We start from the raw sequence: 21,463 nt of genomic DNA on the forward strand, positions 1-21,463 counted from the left end.
GGCTCATGCTTCCAGACAAACCTATTAATTTACCTTGAATCCTATTGTGATCTAAAAGACATACACACTTAGAACAGGTGGTAAAGGACAAAACTCTTGAATGGTAAAGAATAAAAAGCACTTAGCTTGACTTGTGATGCTGATTTAACTTCTTCAAACAGCTATGGGAGTACAGGGAAGATCCACAACAATCCCTACAAAAAAAAATAAGAAAGTATCATTTCTGTATTGAGTGTCTTGCTATATTCAGATGTCTAGATTCACAGAAAATGTGAAAAGACTGGATGACTCAATGATTTCCAACAATAATTCACATTACTGTTATTTTTAATAATTTCAATTATTTATTGCAATGATTGTCATATATTCTCCAGTGGCACTGTGTGTGATATCAAGATTATCAGCACTATTTAATATGGTGCCCAAGTATCACATGTGTCCAGGTTCAAGATTTTTGCATAACAAATTTTTTTCCCTTGCAAATTGTGCTTTGATGCCTATTTCTGTGAAATCATAGTTCAGACCAAAGTCTTTTTTATAAATATTCTTTTCGTTGCCCCTATTGGTACCTTAACATATGTCCCTCAGGGAAGACTAGTTCTGTTTACATCACCAGGCTTTATGTTGTCACCCGAGACTCTGGAAATGATGAGTATTATACCAAAAGGAAGTAATCATGGGCCCTTGTCTGAGAAATTCCCTCAATTTGCCAGAACAGTGTGTTTGGGGTTGGAAGGTAGATCTGGACAAAGCTCAACTGGTGGTAGGAAGTAAGGTGAGAGTGATGATGGAGAGTGGAGATGGAAGTAGAAGGTGAGCAGGTACAGTGTACAGAAGGTAAGTGGAGCAACCACCCTATGAAGTGGGCCTGAGGAGCATAGTTGCTTTTGTTGAATTCTGTCCCATGTTATAATTATTCTCTCAGCTTGTAAGCATTTTCTGTAGTCTACCACACACACACACACATCATATAAAAGTATATATATATATATGTGTGTGTATGTGTGTAAAAGAAACACACACAGTTACAAATTAAGGTTCATTGTAGTATAAGTATGCGGATGTCAGTAATCTTTGTAAACTGACTCACCATAATGATTCATTATTCATCATCTCCTTTTTTATTGTTTATGAATTTGCACATAGTCTCTGAATGAATAAGTTTTTCCTTAGTGCATGTAGACAAGCAAAAACAAAAGTAAAAAAATTGACTTATCTATCAACGACTTAACAACATTTCTTAGAATCCACTCTGCAAACTACAAATGAAATGAAAAGAAAAGAAGAGTAGAAACAATAGTAAAAGTCTACACTTCAATCACATAATGATTGCTTATTTCAAATCCATTGTGGGGGTGCACAGAGCCAAAATTAAGACAATTGTGTCACTGTACAAATATTTATGGACCTGACTATAAATGGTACCAGTTAGCAATAAGCAGTATTAGAATTTTGTCACAAGAAAATTGTCCCTTATTATTTTTAACAGGTGCAGTTCTTAAATACCTCATGGAATAGATATGAACATATGAGGGGTACAGGTTCATATACTTTGTATCAGAGCAGTTTAATTGATGATGTGCACATTGCCCAGATTGTCCATAAAAGATACATGACTAAGAAAGTAATAAGTGACTGAGAATTAAAAATTTCACTTATAAACTTAAGCCATATTCAGTAATGAATGCCACCTAGAGCTGCAACATAAAAGTGGCATATTATAAACATGCTCATTTTGCTTGACACATTTCCAACACAATCCCTCATCCAGCCCACTCCACCACATGTAACAGAGACAAAAATAAATTAATTACTGAATGATCAACTTAAGCTGATGTTAAACCTGGCAACTGTGAGATGAATTTCCAGCACCATTACACATTTCCAAAATATTGCCAGCTCACCATTTTTTCCCATGCAAAGGCTTTACAGGTATGTCGAGTTAAACTGCAACCTCAGATCATTTTTCGCTTTCCATTTTGTCATGATACATAAAACATCCAACAGATGAGTCTCTTTTCTGTTCGTCAGGTCCAATACACCATTGTTACTTAATCATTGTAGCTGTGTTACATGCATTGTACTTCCGGCTGAGCATTCATTGGTTGTCAGCTCCCATACACACACAAGCCCACCTCTACGACTTAGAACAAAATTAAACCTGTTCGATTTTGTCAGGGCGATTTGCAGAATGGTGAGACTGAGTCACAGGGCATATCAGACATGTCACAAAAGTGCAGTGTGACCCACTCCATCTCGCTAAGACTATATAAAATAAGTTTGTGACTGAAAATCGTTGGAAAAGTTGTCTAATGTGACAGAGCTCTTGGCTGTGTCATTTACAGATAACTTGATAGTTTTATCACTTTGTTTTATAATAATGATCAAACAACCTGGAAGCATATAATTAGTTAGTGCATTTGATGTCTACTAACCAAATTATTTAATCTTAGATGAAAGCTCTTTGAGTAGTGAAAAAAGCGCTATATAAATGCAAAGAATTATTATTATTATTAAAACCCTTATGCACACATCAAAAGATGCTAGTAAATACACATATTTGAAGCTTAAAAATGAATTTAGGTAGAAATAACTTATCCAAGTGTTCACAAATACAGTATACTGTATCTGATGGAATTAGCTTGTCATTGACATTAACCATATGTGTATACATTCCTTTATTTTTATTTATTTTACAATAAGTAGAGCCCCCGGATGTTTTACAGTATAGGGTATGTCAATATAGTGATGTAAGTAGTGGAGATTATTGATAGTTTTAAATATCTGGGGACAATCATATAATCAAAATGGACTTCTGATGAAAACACAGAAGCCATCTGCAGATAGGGACAGCAGCACATCTACAGTTTAAGGAAGATGAGTCTTTTGAGTGTGAATCCCACCATTATGTCATGCTTTTATAAATGTTGTATTGAGTCATCTATCTTTTTTACATTCTGCTGGCCAGGTTTGGATATCTTAATGTCATCAACAAAAACAAAATATATTAAATTGGAAAATGGAGCTAAAAAGTAACAGGGTCTGAACAGTTCAGTCTAAGAGGCCTGTTTAACAAGCAATTGTCTTGGAAACCAGAGTGAGTTCTGTCAGACCGGACTCACCCACTACATTCTCAGTTTCATTTGTTGCTTTCAGGTTAAAGGTTCAATAATTCTTTGCATTTATATAGCACTTTTCTCACTACTCAAAGTGCTCAGCAATTGCAGGTTAAGGGCCTTGCTCAAGGGCCCAACTGAGCAGAGTCCCTAGTGGCATTTACAGGATTCGAACCAGCAACCTTCTGATTGCCAGTGCAGATCCCTAGCCTCAGAGCCACGACTCCGCCTAAAGGCCCCAAGGCTAAAAAGCAAACAGTTCAAATACTCTTTCAGTCCAACCTGCTATTAATCTTCTCAAAAAATTAAATTTTAATAAACATCCATTGGCTCCAGTCAACCCCCGTGACCCTGTAGTTAGGATATAGCGGGTTGGATAATGGATGGATGGATGGATAAACATCCACAGGCTTCAATCATAGAATGAACAGTTAGCATTTGCATCAATCGTGTTCTCCCTGGCCATTTGACCATAGGATTGGACTTATCTTAAAACTTTAAATTAAGATTTTGCTGCTTGTGTATTTGTGTTACAGTACGTAGGTGCATATTTATTCTTTATAAATTATTTTTTTATAATTTATTTATTTAGTTATATATAACTATCTATTTCTAACTTACTGTTTTTTCTCTTTTATATTGTGTAAAGCACTTTGAGCTACTGTATATACTTGCATATAAGTTGGGTCTTAAAACCCGAAAACTCGATCATAAAATCAGACCCTGACTTGTATGCCCGTTCAAAAACACGACACTTAGATTTTTTTTTTTTACATGTTCTTGCTTCCCTTAATCTTGCATCTGTTTCTCAGATACATGAAATTTTGTTTTAGCAGTGCAGTTACCAATTTCTTTCGCCACTTCAACAACTTTAAATTTAAAACCAGCTTCATATTTTTATCTGATCGAACACTCCATCGTAGATAAGGAATGCTCTTCCGATAAAGGTGTATGAGGGTATGAGATACAAAAAAACACAAAACAGTGCAAATGTCACCTTGGAATAATTCTGTGGTCATGTAGGCACAATACATAGAAAAACAGGCTGTGTGCTTCGTGGTTACTCTGTCAGGTGGGCGTTAGCATATCATAATCACTTGGACCAATAGCGTGAGTTTTCCGCATTCGACTTATACGACCGACATTATTAAATACTGGAAATTATACTGTAAAATCAAGCCCCAACTTATCCACGGAAGAACTTATCTGCAAGTATATACGGTACATTTCTTGTATGAAATTTTGCTATAGAAATAAAAATAATGTTGTTGTAAGCATAATATTCATTGCTAACTTTCATTTTATTTGTAGTGTTTATTTCTGATGGTGGTGTTTTTTGTTGATGTTTTTAATGTTATATCATGGTCTCATTTCCCTCTTGGAACAATAAAATTGAATTCAATTGAATAAGTATTAGAATCTAATATTGTACTTATTAGATTATTTACAAATTTTAAACATTTCACTAAAATGGAACATATACTGTATACCCAAAGGAAAAAAATCAGATGTAAAATGTATGATTAGTCTCTTAGAAAATATGGTTATTTACATGAAATTAAATATTCCTTACATTTTTTTCTACATCTTAAAGAGGACACTGCCCCAAACATCTACCTATTTTGCCTACTAAATGATATTAGGTTGTGCAGTAGTTAGCATTGCAGGCTCTTATGTCCAGAAACCACATTCTTTGTCCGTGTGGAGGTTATACACTCTGTATACCAGTTTCTTCCTACATTCCACAGACGTGCGTGGTAAATAAACTGGAGACTGTAAATTGGCCCAATAGTAGTTGACAAAGCATCATTTATAGGGTTGTTCCTGCTTTGAATTCACTGTTGCTTTCATAGACTCTTTCTCAAGCTCTGTTATGGAAAAAGCAGGTTTCCAAAATCGACAGAGAAATGTCTAGAAAAGAAACCCTAGTTTGATTATGAACCATGCAAAGCTCAGATTAATGTTAGAGATTGTAATTATAGAATAAATGCATCCCAATGAGTCAGCAACATCTTTAAATAAGGAATGCATTGCCTGCCAGAAAACAATTTGCTCAGATTCATACCATTAGCTGTTTTCTCATGCTAAACACATAAATTAGCAGTGTGCAGACTGAATGTCATATCCATTGCGCGACTCTATTGATTTGCTGAAAATACTCATTTTGAACAAGAAAACTGTTATTTCAGTGTGCAAACCTCACATTGTAACAAATAAAATACATAAAATTAGAAATATAGGCAGAATAACGGATCAGAACACCATGCACTGTAAAAAAAAAAGGATTGCCTATAGTGGGGAATTATTATAAATTGACTTATAGCTAGAGAAGGCAAAGCCTGTAATTTTAAAATTGAAGAATTTGAAAAAATATTTTTATTTGTACTGTAGGAATATTTATTTCAGCTTGCAGTGGTTGCATAGTGTTGTTAGCTTTAGAGTGACAGCTAAGAGTCCCTGTGCCTGCAGCTGTGCAAAATGATTACATTGAGAACAAGTAAATGATCAAAACAGCAGGGGAAAAATCAAACACAGATGCAATCAGGCTAACAGAGCCACTTTCCAAATAGTAAACAAAGCATTCATTCTGTACGTAGTGTAAGAGATTAACTGTGAGAAATCTGGGGAAAATGAGTGAAGGCAACATTATAGAGCATATGGTACCCACATAAATATGTAAAATGTTAAAACAATTCAATGGCTGATATTTTTAGATTACATTTGGAATAGGAAGTATGTCGGCAATGTCCATATGCGTGCCTGCAGTTGTGCACATCTGTGCCTGTGTGCACACCCCTTTTCCTAAATTCCTTTCTAAGGAGGAACTGATAATATAAGTAAAGTGGATATTAAACTTTTTTTCCCAAAAAGAATAAAACTCCAAAGTGTGAGGTCTAATATTTATTGAAAACAAAACTTCATAATGGAGATCAGGTGGGACATCTTAGCATGGTTTTGATAATCTCGGTCAACATACCATTGCTTGCAATGACAAATGAAATTTCAGCTGCCCTGAGGCTGTGGCCTAGCTCTGCTATTTATTTGCTATTTCCTGAGGTTACATATTTTCTCCTGGATGTTGATGGGAAAGTGCCAATTCCTGATGTTTTCATTGGAGGGGAAGAGCATGGGAACAGGCTTGATCTCCTTAGAGGTTTGTAATGTCTCCCCGCTTTGCAGCTGACTTTTACGGCACACGCCTGAAACTTGAAGAAGAATTCTCTGACATTAGTTTTCTCTTATGGTATTTAATTTATTCAACAGAATTCATTTAATATGTCCCTTGTTACAGTTATTAGACTGTTAGGTATAGTACAAGGTGATCTGCAAACTATCTTGTGTAATGAAATAAAACTTTATAGTTTATAGCTTTATTATTTTAAAGTGAAATTAATAGTATTATTGATTTTATTCTATAAAAGTGTTAAATTGAAATGGCACACCGAAATGCAACAGGGACAGTTACAGTTACATAAGAACATAAACGGTTTGACAAAGGAGAAGAGGCCTTTAATACATCAAACTTATTTGTTTACCAAATAGCTAAGATGCCCTAATATCTCAGATACATTTTAAAGTTGTAAAGGTTTCTACTTCAGCAACATGAGTACAGTCTTAAAAACACTTATTCTTAACTTCCAGCAATGTTCTTGAGTGCATGATTTACTACTTAATTGAAGTAACTGTATTTAGATAAGGATTGCATGCAAATGTCTCTACCCAAGACTAAAAAAGTTTGATTTCCTTAGCCTGTCACAAAAGGTCATGTCCTTTTTTGGCATGTGTAATGTGGTCAGGCCCCAAACAATAAATGTTGGGGTGCCAATCTGCTTGTCCCCATTTACTTCCCAACAAAAACTAATTAAATACAAGCAGCCAATGGCATAGAGGTAGTGAAATAAATAAAAATAAAAGAGAGCCACAATCGCGCTTTGTATATCATTTCATGCTTCTTTTAGGTCATTTGCTTAGGAGCTTTGTCCTGTGTCATGCTCTTTTCACAAGGTGATGCCTCCCTCCATTGACCCCATGATGATATAGGCAGGAAACTGCAAGGGGTGGAGTTAGGTGCCCTCACTGGGCATCTTCCCAGTTCTGTGGAAGGAATAAAAGAGCATATGATTAGTGGTAACACCCCCTTGATCCTTGATCCCCTTGACAAACGTACATATGTGACAGAATTTGTGTTTTTTTTTTTTTTCAAATTTTATTTTTTTTCTGGTACATGGGCTAATTTTTTGGGATTTACTTTAGGTTTTGAAACATGCATATTTGCAGATTCCAATTCTGATAACGGTTTTCCTAATTGAAAGTTATTTAATTAAGTTGAATTATTTTTGCATGTTTCTCATGGGTGCCGCCATTGTGTGAAGTATATTAGAACAGGATGGTTAGTAGGAACTGCAAAGGACTTGTACCCCATGTCCAGACCTGATTCTTGCCTTGGCCCCAAAGCAGTCATTACCAAGTTACTTATGCAATAACCCAGAGTGTACAGTATGTGATCAGCACTGTCATGGTACAGAATTGCATGGAGAACTGGGAGATAATGTGCAATCTCATTAGACAGTTTAACTTTGGTTTGATTGATCAGTTTTAACTTTGTTTGCTCAGTCAAATGCGATTGAAAGAAAAAGTGCTGGGCAAGAGAGGTTGAGACACAAGAGGATAATGGAGAAAGGCATGCGAGGAATGCTGAGAGTCACCTTTAAAGACAGGAATACGAATGATGTTTTCACATCAGGTAATGGTGCCCCATTTACCATTGATGGTAGATCAAAAAGTGGAGAGGAGGTGATAAAGGCCCCTTGAAATGACAGAGTCTGAGAAACAGGCTTGACGGGGACATGATCAAGAGAGATAGTGCCAGCCAAGAGAGTTTGAGACACTCAAAAATACCAAGGAAAAGCATAGGAGGAATGCTGAGGGAACAAATAAGACAAACGATTTCTAATATCCAGTTTTTAAAAATGTATACCATCACCTTTCTTCGCCAGGTAACATAGCTAGTAAATAATTATACAGAATGTAAAAATAACCTAAAAATTCCAAAAATTAAAAAAACAGGTGCTAAAAAGCCAAAAACACAGTTTCATTAGAGTAGGTTGTACTGCTACTACATCATTTCTGCCAAAACTCTCAAAGGAGTGGGAAAATCACACCCATGAGACAAGCACAAGGGGAACAGAGTTGCTAGAGTAAATTCACCAAATATTATCATGTAGAAGTGAAACATACAGGGGCACTAGAGTAATGACATCCAAGTTATCTTGCCAAAACTATAGGGCAAACAACCTAATTCATGCTGTTGGTGTCTGTCCCTCAGAGATTTTCTTCCTGGCGTCACTCATACTGATTGGTAACACAGGCTGTGAAATAATGAACAGAATAACAAGTAGAACACACCAACACACATTTGCATTCAAGTAAACTCTTTCATTATCCCAGAATAGAAATGTTCTGACCACTCTAATGTCTGTTTTCTCTTGAAAATGGTATGTTAAGCATTTTAAAGTGCAGTAAAGCTCAGTCTTCCATTTAAAGATACACAGTCACTAATGGCTCTGATGCAAGCGTAAGAAAAAAGGGATTCATTTACAAGGCTTTGCAATGGAATGGGGCACAGGAGCTAGATTTACTTACCCAAGACACACAAGATTAAGAATGTTAGGATAATGACACTGGATTTAGTTAAATATAGAGTTTCTGCAAACTGGACAGCAAATATAGATTCTTAAAGTCTGCATAAAGTGGTCATTATGCTAGGGACAGACAGTAGAATTGCACCGAACATTATGATGCACTTTTGGGAAAAAGGAAAAAGGCAGTGTTGATGTCCTAGTAATTGTGATGACTTGCATTGAAGTTATTGAAAACAAACTTAACAAATAAACCACTTAGACTTTCTCTTACTTTGCGAATATAAAAACTAAGTTATTCTGTGGGTATTATGTATAACTCAAAGAGTGTCACTGGGAGAATGTGTTGCATTCTTGACAGTGTGGTCGACTTCATGACAGTTAATACTGCTAACCAGGAATGATGTGTAAGAATCTTACTGCTTTATAATTAAACCCCAGAGAGTAAAACTACATTACATGAGCATTTCTGTTTTAAAGAAGTAACTGTATATTAAAACCTTTAACTGTTAATGAATCATAAAGTAGTTTAAACAAAGTGATGCAGCCTTTTGAAGAATTTAACTTATGATAAAAGGATCTTCATTGTCTCTTGATGTAGTAAGAAATGTCTTCAAACTTGAAAGCCTTACTGTACTTAACAGATGTCTGTTTTGCATAGTGTAATCTACAGTGCTAGGAAACCAACCTGACAGAAAATGTTTCTTTGAACATTGTGTTGAGACAGACTATTTTTCTGTACAGTACATTATTTCCTTTCTCGTAATAATTGATTTAGATACCTGTATAAATGAAGCACCAGCAGGTTAGGTTTCTTGCTCAGGGTCACAGTGAATCTCATAAAAGGGCATTCGGCTTTGTTCTTGACAAATCCCGAAATTATTCTGTATAAGTCATTTTTCCTAGTGGATGTTTAATCTCTTTAGCAACAGTAAAATCGGATGAAAAGGATGAATACCCTCACAATTTTTAAAAAACAGATGTAAACACACTTAATCTATTTTAAGGAGCAGGTTCTGGAGCCTATCATAGAAGCATTAAATGGAAAGCAGGAATGAACTCTGGATAGGTCTTCAGTCCACTACAAGGCTTTCTCATGGATTCCAATCAAAATCACCTTCAGTTAAGATAAGATGCAAATCTTTTGGAATGCCTATAGAAAAATAATAAGAAGATGTACACTGCACACAGGTAGCTGTGAAGGTATGACATTTGAAACCATGACTCTGGATCCAATAAGCAGTAACATGAATCTATGTCTGGTTACACCACACACATATAAAATGACATACATACCCGCAATGCAACACAGGCTGGACACACCAGTGAACTAAGTGTCTGATTACTTTAAATTACCTCAGTAAATATGAGTGTGCTTGTGTTTGTAAGGCTACAGCCTCAGGTGGTCTGAAGTTTGACTTCTACTTTGTGCTTGTTGCTTCATGTGTAGATGATGGCAGCCCTTAACACATTAATGGATTAATAAGGTTCAGAGAAGGAACAAATTAACCTACTATGAGGTAAATTTACTTTCATCTACCTGAAGAGATTAGGTACCATACATAAATACAATACAATAAATTATAATAAACGTTAAAAAAATAACACAACAATGGACTGGTTCCTGTCCAGGACTGTCTCCTGCTCTGAGCACAATGCTGTTGAGATACGCTGCAACCCTCTCAGGACCTTAAATTACACTAGAAGGTTTGAAAATGTTATGTTAATTAACAAAATGACATTACAAATGATGAAAGTATACTGAAATTCTGAAATAGCACACATGATTAATTTCACATTCCCATTTTTAAAGCCAGTTCTTTTTGGTTATAAAATGTTAAATATTTTGTAGGTACTGTAGGTAGCTGTAAATTAAACAATCATAAAAAAAAGAAAATGATTCTATTTTATCTTCACAGATACTCAGAACATTCAGTTTTTTGCTAATGGCTGGAATAACCGCCACCCCCCACCACTACTACTGCCACAACACCACAAGTGCCACCAATTTAAACAGTCACCTTTTGACCTTTCTGTTTTTACTTTGATGTAGTTTAGCTCTTTGAGGCATTCCAGCTGAAGTTGTCATATAAACTTTGAACATGTCATTAAAAGACACAGAGTTCAAGGAACAGTATAATGGTAGTACTCTGTACAGCACCCAAATTAAAAAACATTGTATCTAGGGTAAAAAAGATAACTGAATTGAAAATAATATTATAAATACCAAATTTTCATTTTTTCATAGTCCACTTACTTTTGTTTACCCCAGCTCACAAGAAATTGTACCCAATGTCTTATTATTGTTCAACATAAACAATAGCTTGAGAGTAAAACAAAGTTACTGTTAAGAAAGGAATATTTATCATGTAAAATTTGTCTTTTAGATAGATAGATAGATAGATAGATAGATAGATAGATAGATAGATAGATAGATAGATAGATAGATAAAGTAAGTGGACTATGAAAAAATGAAAATTTGAACATCTATCTATCTATCTATTGCTCAGCGCCCATCTCTCTGCTACAGATGTTAATCTGTCCAGCTTCATTCCTACAATAGAGCCTGCCTTCCTCACAAGTTTGTCCAGGCGTGAGACGTCCTTCTTCTTTATGCTGCCTCCTCAGCACACCACCGCGTAGAAGAGGGCACTCGCCACAACCGTCTGGTAGAACATCTGCAGCATCTTATTGCAGATGTTGAAGGACGCCAACCTTCTAAAGGAAATATAGTCGGCTCTGACCTTTCTTACACAGAGCATCAGTATTGGCAGTCCAGTCCAATTTAAAAAAATCAAAATCCACTACCAGTTCCTTAGTCTTGCTGATGTTCAGGTGTAAGTGGTTTAAGTCGCACCATTTAACAAAGTCTTTGATTAGCTTCCTATACTCCTCCTCCTGCCCACTCCTGATACAGCCCATGATAGCAGTGTCATCAGCGAACCTTTGCACGTGGCAGGACTCCAAATCGTATTGGAAGTCTGATTTCTAGAGTATAGGCTGAACAGAACCGGAGAAAGTACAGTCCCCTGCGGCGCTCCTGTGTTGCTGACCACAATGTCAGACCTGCAGTTCCTGAGACACACATACTGAGGTCTGTCTGGAAGATAGTCCACGATCCATACCACCATAATTTTCATAATCCTGAAAAAATCAGAAGCAAAATTGTGACAACATCTACTGAGTTGTGTGAGCAAAAAATGTCTAGGATCACAACTTCATAGTGAGAATACCTTTGTCATATTTCAATTGTACCGTAAAAGCGATAACAGCATGGGAATCATGCATGGTATGAGCTGGCATTCCATCATGTAAAAGAACAGCTCCAGAGTCTTCTGCAGAGAAGCCTAAAAAACAACAAGTAAGTTAAGTCACAAAAGACTTCAATTTAAGGTGGTAATTGTCATGTATAGTAAATAGCAAAGAATCCATATTGGCACTAGTTGTCAGTGCTACATTGGTGTCAGAAGCGGGACAAGGATAATCCTGTACATACCGTTCAATGTCACAAAGTGCCGAATGCTGTGGAAAACTAAATTAAACTAAACTAATTAAAATGAACTTGCTGTGTTCTTCTGAGGAGTTGTTGGAGAGTTTCGATTCTGAGTTCTAGGACCTGAAGTGCCGTCTGTTTGCAACATCAGTAGAGGGAGGGAGATGGCTGGGAGATTGCTACCTCTGCAGCCCTACCACAACTACTCCATCTACTAAGGTTCATTGACCTGGGAGTTTCGGAAAATTGTGGTAGATTGAGTTGTCGCTGACCATAGGTGAGTAATATGAAGCAAAGCTGGAGGTAAAATTGCACAGGCAAAGGGCAAGGCAGATCACAGAGGTATTATCAATCAGCCATGGAGGGAGACCCTCAAAGCTGAGATCTGACCCAGATGCAGTGTCAGTAGAGTTAAGGAAGTCAGCCAAGACTGGTACATCTGTAGCTCCACACAAGGAGGTTCATCTACACATATATAATGGACAAATCGCTGCACAGAAGTACAGTGTTAAAAACCTCTTCTTTGCCTCAGAATGGTGCAACAACAACAACAACATTTATTTATATAGCACATTTTCATACAAAAAATGTAGCTCAAAGTGCTTTACAAAATGAAGAATAGAAAAATAGAAGACACAATAAAAAATAAACATAAGTCAACATTAATTAACATAGAATATGTAAGGTCCGATGGCCAGGGTGGAAAAAAAAAAAAAAACTCCAGAGGCTGGGGAAAAAAAATAAAATCTGTAGGGATTCCAGACCAAGAGACTGCCCAGTCCCCTCTGGGCAATCTACCTAACATAAATCAAACAGTCCCCTTTGTATTTAGGGTTTTCATGGAAGGACTTGATGATGATGGTCACGTAGACTTCTGGCTTTCAGTCCATCAATATTGGTGCATCATGATGCTCTGAGTAGGTGGTGGGGCGCAGGCCGCCACCACAAAGAAACCAGAAAAAAAAACAGAAGAGAGAGTTGGGGTCAGTACGGATTTTAGAGCCACTATGAATAGTTATTATGATGAATTGAACATACAGAGTATCAGGATTAAGTTAAAGTGAAGTTATAAAAAGGCCATGTTAAAGTAATGTGTTTTCAGCAGTGTTTTAAAGTGCTCTACTGTATTTGCCTGATGAATTCCTATTGGCAGGCTATTCCAGATTTTAGGTGCATAACAGCAGAAGGCCACCTCACCACTTCTTTTAAGTTTAGCTTTTGGAATTCTAAGGAGACACTCATTTGAAGATCTGAGGTTACGATTTGGAATATAATGTGTCAGGCATTCCGATATATAAGATGGAGCGCGATTATTTAAGGATTTATAAACCATAAGCAGAATTTTAAAGTCAATCCTGAATGACACAGGCAACCAGTGTAGCGACATCAAAACTGGAGAAATGTGTTCGGATTTTCTTTTCCCAGTTAGGATTCTAGCAGCTGCATTCTGCACTCGTTGCAAACGATTTACAGTAATCCCTCGCTATATCGCGCTTTGACTTTCGCGGTTTCACTCTATCGCGGATTTTAAATGTAAGCACATCTAAACATATATCACAGATTTTTCGCTGGTTCGCCGCTTTCTGCGGACAATGGGTCTTTTAATTTAGGTTACATGCTTCCTCAGTTTGATTGCCCAGTTGATTTCATACAAGGGACGCTATTGGCGGATGGCTTAGAAGCTACCCAATCAGAGCATGTATTGCATATTAACTAAAACTCCTCAATGCTATAAGATATGCTTCCGCGCTGTGCTTGTTTGCTTCTCTCTATCTTTCTCGCTCTCTGCCTGACAGAGGGGGTGTGAGCAGAGGGGCTGTTTGCACAGAGGACACGGACGCTCCTCTACAAAATGCCGCTTTATCATGGTGCTTCTGTATACTTAAAAGCATGTATTGATTTTTTGATTGTTTGCTTTTCTTTGCGAGCGCTCTCTCTGACATTCTCTGCTCCTGACGCGCTCCTTTATGATGGCGCTCCTTTGAAGATAAGATATGTTTGCCTTCTTTTAATTGTGAGAAAGAACTGTCATCTCTGTCTTGTCATGGAGCACAGTTTAAACATTTGACTAAAGGGTGTTATTTCATGTCTAGAGGGCTCTAATAATGTTAACAGGGTGGGAGAGTTTATAAGGGCTTAAAATATATAAAAATAACCACACAAACATATGGTTTCTACTTCGCGGATTTTCACCTATCGCGGGGGGGTCTGGAACGCAACCCCCGCGATCGAGGAGGGATTACTGTATATCTTTTTTGGGTAGTCCTGAGAGGAGTGCGTTACAGTAATCTAGTGTACTGAAAACAAAAGCGTGAATTAATTTCTCAGCATCTTTCAATGATATAAGAGGTCTAGCTTTTGCTGTTTTTTAAGTGAAAAAATGCTGTCCTAGTGGTCTGATGAATATGCGATTTAAAATTCAGATTACAGTCAACAGTTACCCCTAAGTTTTTTACTTCCGTCTTAACTTTTAATCCTAATGCATCAAGTTTATTTCTGATAACCTCATTGAATCCATTATTGCAAATTACTAAAATTTCAGTTTTCTCTTTATTTAGTTTGAGAAAATTACTATTCATCCATTCAGAAATACCAGTAAGACATTGTGTTAGTGAATCGAGAGAGTCAGAGTCATCAGGTGCTATAGATAAGTACAGCTGTGTGTCATCAGCATAGCTGTGATAACTCACATTGTAACCTGAGATAATCTGACCTAACGGAAGCATATAGATTGAGAAGAGCAGTGGACCAGGATACAGCCTTGTGGAACACCATATCGGATATCATGTGTCTTTGAGATGTGATTACCACAACTCACAAAGAATTTTCTACCTGCCAGGTAGGATTCAAACCAATTTAAGACACTGCCAGAGAGGCCCACCCATTGACTAAGGCGATTTCTAAGAATATTGTCATCAATGGTGTCAAATGCGGCATTCAGATCTAAGAGGATGAGAACAGATAAATGGCCTCTGTCTGCATTTACCCGCAAGTCATTTACTACTTTAACGAGTGCAGTTTCTGTGCTATGATTTCTTCTGAAACGTGACTGAAATTTATCAAGAATAGCATGTTTATTGTGGTGGTCATTTAACTGCATAATGACTGCCTTCTCTAGAATTTTACTTAAGAAGGGCAAGTTAGAGATGGGTCTAAAATTTTCAAAAGCAGAGGGGTCAAGATTATTTTTCTTGAGCAGGGGTTTAACTACAGCAGTCTTAAGACAGTCTGGGAAGACCCCCGTATCTAATGACGAATTTGTCAAGAATATTGTCAATTAGCACGACTGATACTTCTTTGAAAAACCTTGTTGGTATTGGGTCAAGGACGCAGGAGGAGGGTTTCAGTTGAGAGATTATACTATGTAATTCAGGTAAATCTATCCTGGTGAAAGCATTTAATTTGTTTATAACGGAGTACCGGGGCTTTGGAGGTTCTGCAGTGTTGGAGAGATATACTATGTTATCTCTAATATCATTAATTTTTTTTTAATTTATTTATTTATTAATTTTATTACAATCAATACATAGCAATCAAGTTTTTACAAAAAAAAAAAAAGAATTATGCTAAGAGCAGATCGATCCCCACCCTTGAGAGAGAGAGCAAGCCAAACGGTGTAAAATTTAAGGCTTTTAAAAATACCTAAATCAACAAATTCTCTGTGCTTTATAAAATCATTTCAAAATATTACTGATTAGATCCTGCCATGTTTTGAAAAAAGTCTGCACAGATCCTCTAACTGAGTATTTGATTTTTTCCAATTTTAAATAATATAACACATCAGTTTCCCACTGACTTAAAGAGGAGAGTTTGGGTTCTTCCAGTTTATCAGAACAAGTCTGCGTGCCAACAGTGTAGTGAATGCAATCACAATTTGTTTGTCTTTCTCCACTTTAAGACCCTCTGGAAGAACCCCAAACACAGCTGTTAATGGGTTAGGAGGGATTGTGAGTCCAAGACTGTCTGAGAGGTAATTAAAAATTTTTGTCCAGAATAATGTTAATTTGGAGCAGGCCCAGAACATGTGACCTAGTGAGGCTGGGGCTTGGTTGCAACGTTCGCAGGTTGGATCATGCCCTGGAAACATTTTGGAGAGTTTTAGTCGAGACAGATGTGCTCGATATATAATTTTGAGTTGTATAATTGTATGCTTTGCGCATATGGAGCTTGAGTGAATTCTCTGCATTGCAACTTTCCACTCCTTTTCTGATATATTAATTGAGAGGTCATTTTCCCAGTGTCCTCTTGGATCTTTGAAAGGAAGGGATTGTAAAAGGATTTTATATATTGTAGAGATATCATTAATTTTTTGATTGAAAAATACAGCAATATTCTCACAGGTTTCACTGGAAGTATTCTGGGGGCATTCCTTTGTGTTACCTGGGTTTAACAGACGATCAATTGTAGAAAATAAGACTCTCTGATTACTAGCATTTTTATTTATAATATTAGAGAAATAGCAGCGCCTCTCAAGGCGGACTGCGTTATTGTATTCTGTTATTTTAACTTTCAATATCTCATAATAGATATTTAGTTTAGTTTTCCTCCATTTACGCTCAGCTCTATGACATGTTCTTTTTAAATCAGACACTCTTTGGGTCTTCCATGGAATAGCAATGCTAGAAGATTTTTTAAATGTCTTTTCAGGTGCAACTATGTCAACAGCAGCTCTTATTTTAGAATGAAAGTTTTCCACTTTACTATTTACATTATCCTCGCTATTATAGTTGGCACTATAAACAGACTGATTGCTTAGAATGTTTGTAAGTTTTAAAGCTGCTGATGAGTCAAAGAAGTGTTTTTTAACAAAATGCTTCTCATGAGTGTTTTCTATCTTTATTTCTATATTAAATATTAGAAGGAAATGGTCTGATAGACCTATATCAATAACCTGCTTTATATCAACTTTAAGTCCTTTAGCAATCACTAAGTCTAACGTATGACCTGCTTTATGTGTAGGTTGATTAACGAGCTGTCTCAAATCAAAAGAGTCCACAAGGTTTATGAATTCTTTTACTTTTTGGTCACACTGATTGTCGATATGAAAGTTAAAGTCGCCGACTATTATGTCATAGTTCGTAATTAAAATTGACATTAAGTCAGAGAATTCCTCAAAGAAAGACTTGTTATATTTAGGAGGTCTATACACGGATAATACTAGAACGTGAGAATCTCCATGAATAACAACGGCGAGATACTCAAAGGACTTAAATTTACCAAAACTAACATCTTTACATTTTAATCGGCTCGAGTAAATGTTTGCCAATCCGCCTCCCTTTTTCCCCTGGCGGTCTGCACGAGTAAAACTGTAATCCGGAGGCGCAGATTCGATTAAAACAGCCGCGCCGTCTGAGTTAAGCCACGTTTCACTTAGTGCAATAAAATCAATGTTTCTATCACTAATAAGATCGTTTATAAAAAATGTCTTGTTAGTTAAAGCTCTAACATTTAATAGCGCCATATTTAATGTTTCGGAAGGGCAGAGCTGTCTCAAGATTTATGTTGCACCATGTGACAACACAGCATTCAACATCTCTGATGTGCCATCTGAGCACAAAGCACTCAAGACCCGCATTGATGACCACCCTGCCATTTCAAAGAGTTTGTGCACCATTGCAAAGAGCTGGACATGGTCAGTGAGGACAGCGACTTTGAAGGGAGTTCTATGTAATTGTGCTGACATGTTGCATCAGCCCAGGGATGAAATGCCGGTACTATGAGCTGGCATTCCATAATTTAAATTAGCAGCTTCACAGCCAGCTTCAAGGGATCTCATAAAAATGGCAAACCTGCAAAGTCATAAAAGAATTCTATTTAGTGCGGCAATAATGAACAGCCATTTAAAGGATAGTGAGCTACGCAAAAGAATCATATAAAGAGCAAAGAATCCATATTGGCTCTCTGTACCGGTGCTACATTACATTCTAAGGATAAATGAAAAGGACTGTTAAATGCATTTTTTATAAAATTGCATGGAGGTCTCTGGTTAGAGGACACAGTTCCTTCTGGGTGATAGTTGTCAACATGCAGTCTGCAGAAGAATTAAGTAAATCCCTGATGGAATTAAAAGCCACCTCCCGTTAGAAGTCCAAGGGCTCTAGAATTGCAAGGAAAGTTAGGATATCACTCAGTTTATTAAGGCATTTTGCGTTCTTCTTTTGTTCATTTCTATGTATTGGTTTAATATGAGACTAACGTTATACTTTTAAGATTATTATTTGGTTTAATATAGGGCTAGTTTTACACTTGGGGTGGGTTACCTCCAGGTACTCCGGTTTCCTCCCACGGACCAAAGACATGCAGGTTAGGTAGAGTGGCGATCCTAAATTGTCCCTAGTGTGTGGGTGTGTGTGTGCCCTGCGTTGGGCTAGCGCCCTGTCCGGGGTTTGTTTCCTGCCTTGCACCCTGTGTTGGCTGGGATTGGCTCCAGCACAACCCTGTGACCCTGTAGTTAGGATATAGTGGGTTGGATAATGGATGGATAGTTTTACACTTTGTGATTATTTTGGGTGTTGTTGACACTAGACTAAGGGAAAATATCAGTAATCAAAAATCAATACAGGTTAGGGCTGAAATGTTTTTTAATTGCAATATATTGTTAATGCAATAAAGATCAGTACTAGGATTTTAATTTTATTTTTTTGTGTCATATGTGGGAATTTTGGAGCAAAACAAATTAATTGGTACTGAATACAAAAGATACATTCTGTCTAAATTCCCCAAAATTTGGTGAGTGTAACAAATACAATCACTAATTCCATTAGAGTGTAATGTGTAATTTATTTGCTAATACAATTTTACATATTTTTTGCTATATTTATATATTTATACATAAATTTAGCTTGCATATATACACTGTAACAAGAAAAAAAGACGCAACACTTAATTGTGAATTGGGGACCCAAGTCAGATGGCTGCTTTAAATGTGAATGGATGTATATTGAAAGGAATTAGCAATATATGCCAAATCTACATAAAAGAGCACGTAATTCATTTTCTTTAATGACTTTTTTCCCATGATTCCAGACTCTGCAAGTCATGTTTTTTAGCTTTTTTTTTAAATATTAAGTTTGTCTTCCTCTTGCCTTTTCACAGGAATAGAAGACCTTGATAATACTCTCTAAATCCAGTCGTTAATCTCCTCCTCTGAAGATTATACAGGTTACATTTAACAAACTTATCTCTGTAAACCAGTCCTTTCAACCCAATATGTTATTCTCTGCAATCCATTTTACTTCAATTCCATGTTTTAAAAGCTGCAACCATAATTTAAATCTTTATGAATAGTTTCAATATGACTTCTTCCAGTTTTTATTTTACTGTGCTTGATACCTGCAGGTAAGGCCACATTGAATTTGTCTTTGCCATATCTGAGGTGACTGGGCTTACAGAACAAATCATACATTCATTCCTGAAAAGGCATTTCTCACAGTTTTTTTAATCATGCATTTCTGATTGTATTACTGGCTTATTATGACCTATATTGGGGCCTTATATCATTTTATCTATTGCAGCTTTTCCATATGCCCCATGCACTCAGCTTCAGGTCATTCTAAATTTCTTACAAACTTCTAACAGCTTTAAACACTTTCATTTTCATATCATTAGATTTTATGGTTTGATAAGTAGCAGAAAAAGGCTTCTGATAGGGTCCCTGATGGATACTGTCTTTGAAAAAGACTATTGCATGTATTGCTTTTGATTTTGACAACCTTTTTTTAACAATTAACTTTAACAATAAATGCTCATAAAATCTTTAATTGAATATTTATAAAAGCTTTGATTCTGATATTTGTTTATTTTATTTGGTTTCCCATGCTTGAAGAGCTCATTAAAATATTATTAGCCTTTATCTAAAGACAGGCATTTTTCCCAATGGTCATATTAAAACTACTACAACAACTACTACTAATAATAATAATAACATCACATCAGCGCAATGGCATGATGATTAGCATTCATATTATCTGTTTTGGAACTAGGTTCAAATCTAGTGTTCTAGTTGAGCTCACCATAATACCATTGCTTTTCAGAATTAATGCGTTCATGTTCATGGTTCTAAAGACACCTTAATGGGTGTGCTAATGGCTCTTGTGTCCAGATGAGCACACTGGTTGGATTAAAACAACCAAGAAAATTGGATAATAATAATATAAACAACTGCAGAATGCTAAATTTATTTTCCCTTTGTTTCATAGACATAGTGACAAATTTAATATTTCTAATTATATCTCTTCTATCTATTTTCACTATTTAGTCAAATTCAAAACACTCTAAGTAGAATTTTCAAACTAATTCATAAATATATTTATTATATTTAAAATGTGATCACATCTGACGTTTTTCTGTGTTGCTCTTCTAGAGGATGATAATTCTGTTTCATAGGACTTGGTGTTTACATTCCTAATTGCAACTCCAGTCCTGGAGGGCCACAGTGGCTGCAGGTTTTCATTCTTACCATCTTCTTAATTAGTGCTGATTACTTCTTTAATTAGCTTGACTTAGTTAATGTAAAAATAAATAGTTATTTCTTTTTCCTTAATTAGCAGCAGTGAGAAACAAAACAGGCCGCCATATGACCAGCCCACCTGTGCTCATCACAAAATATGTGAAAATAAAGAAAGGTGAAGGCCTCATCAGTAATGCTGATTTCCGAGGTCACCAAAGCATAACGACGGTGTTCTTAGAAAAGGCAGAAAAACAACAGCTTTAGAAATGTGTGCTGTGGCAGAATGAGAGTAGCAACAAGCCATGGAATTAAATAATGGGTTTAATTAACAGAAGAATCAGCTTCTCATTAAGAAAGTGATTGAAGTGAAATTGGTTGGAGTTTGAAGCCCCAGTTTAGCTGGTCATATTTTAGCTCATTTCACATTTCATTCTGTTCAGCTGTCATTTAATGAAGAAAGGAATCAATTCAGAGGACCATAGCACAAGGTCAGGTCTGAGGTTGGTAGATGCAAGCAGAGTTTTTGACCTAGGTCCACCAACAACTTCCAATCTTGCACACCACCTGGCTGCCTAGAGTCTGGTCCTGGAGTGGCACGTCTGTCACGACCCTTTCCTTCCTGGACAAATACTATTACCAACTGATGGGATAAAGGGGGAGGAAGGGCATTAACACTTGTTAATTGTTGTGCTGCCAGGTGTAATGGCCTTGAGAGAGACTGGTCTGGCAACCCACCAAGATGTATTTAATGTTGCTAGTGAAGAGG

General features: G+C 36.5%; 1 long non-coding RNA gene across 1 annotated transcript in view; it reads right to left on the minus strand.

Annotated features, from left to right (window-relative positions):
* Positions 1-11,814: 11,814 nt before the first annotated feature.
* Positions 11,815-21,463, minus strand: part of LOC120530020 — an 82,701-nt gene continuing 73,052 nt past the window's right edge. Inside the window, exons 3-4 of the long non-coding RNA XR_005633874.1 lie at positions 11,989-12,102; positions 11,815-11,899 (exon numbers count right to left, since the gene is read on the minus strand). This is a non-coding gene — a long non-coding RNA (uncharacterized LOC120530020). The remainder of the gene's footprint in view (positions 11,900-11,988; positions 12,103-21,463) is intronic.

This window comes from Polypterus senegalus, chromosome 5 (genome assembly GCF_016835505.1).
Source record: "Polypterus senegalus isolate Bchr_013 chromosome 5, ASM1683550v1, whole genome shotgun sequence".
Classification (NCBI taxonomy): Eukaryota; Metazoa; Chordata; class Cladistia; order Polypteriformes; family Polypteridae; genus Polypterus; species Polypterus senegalus.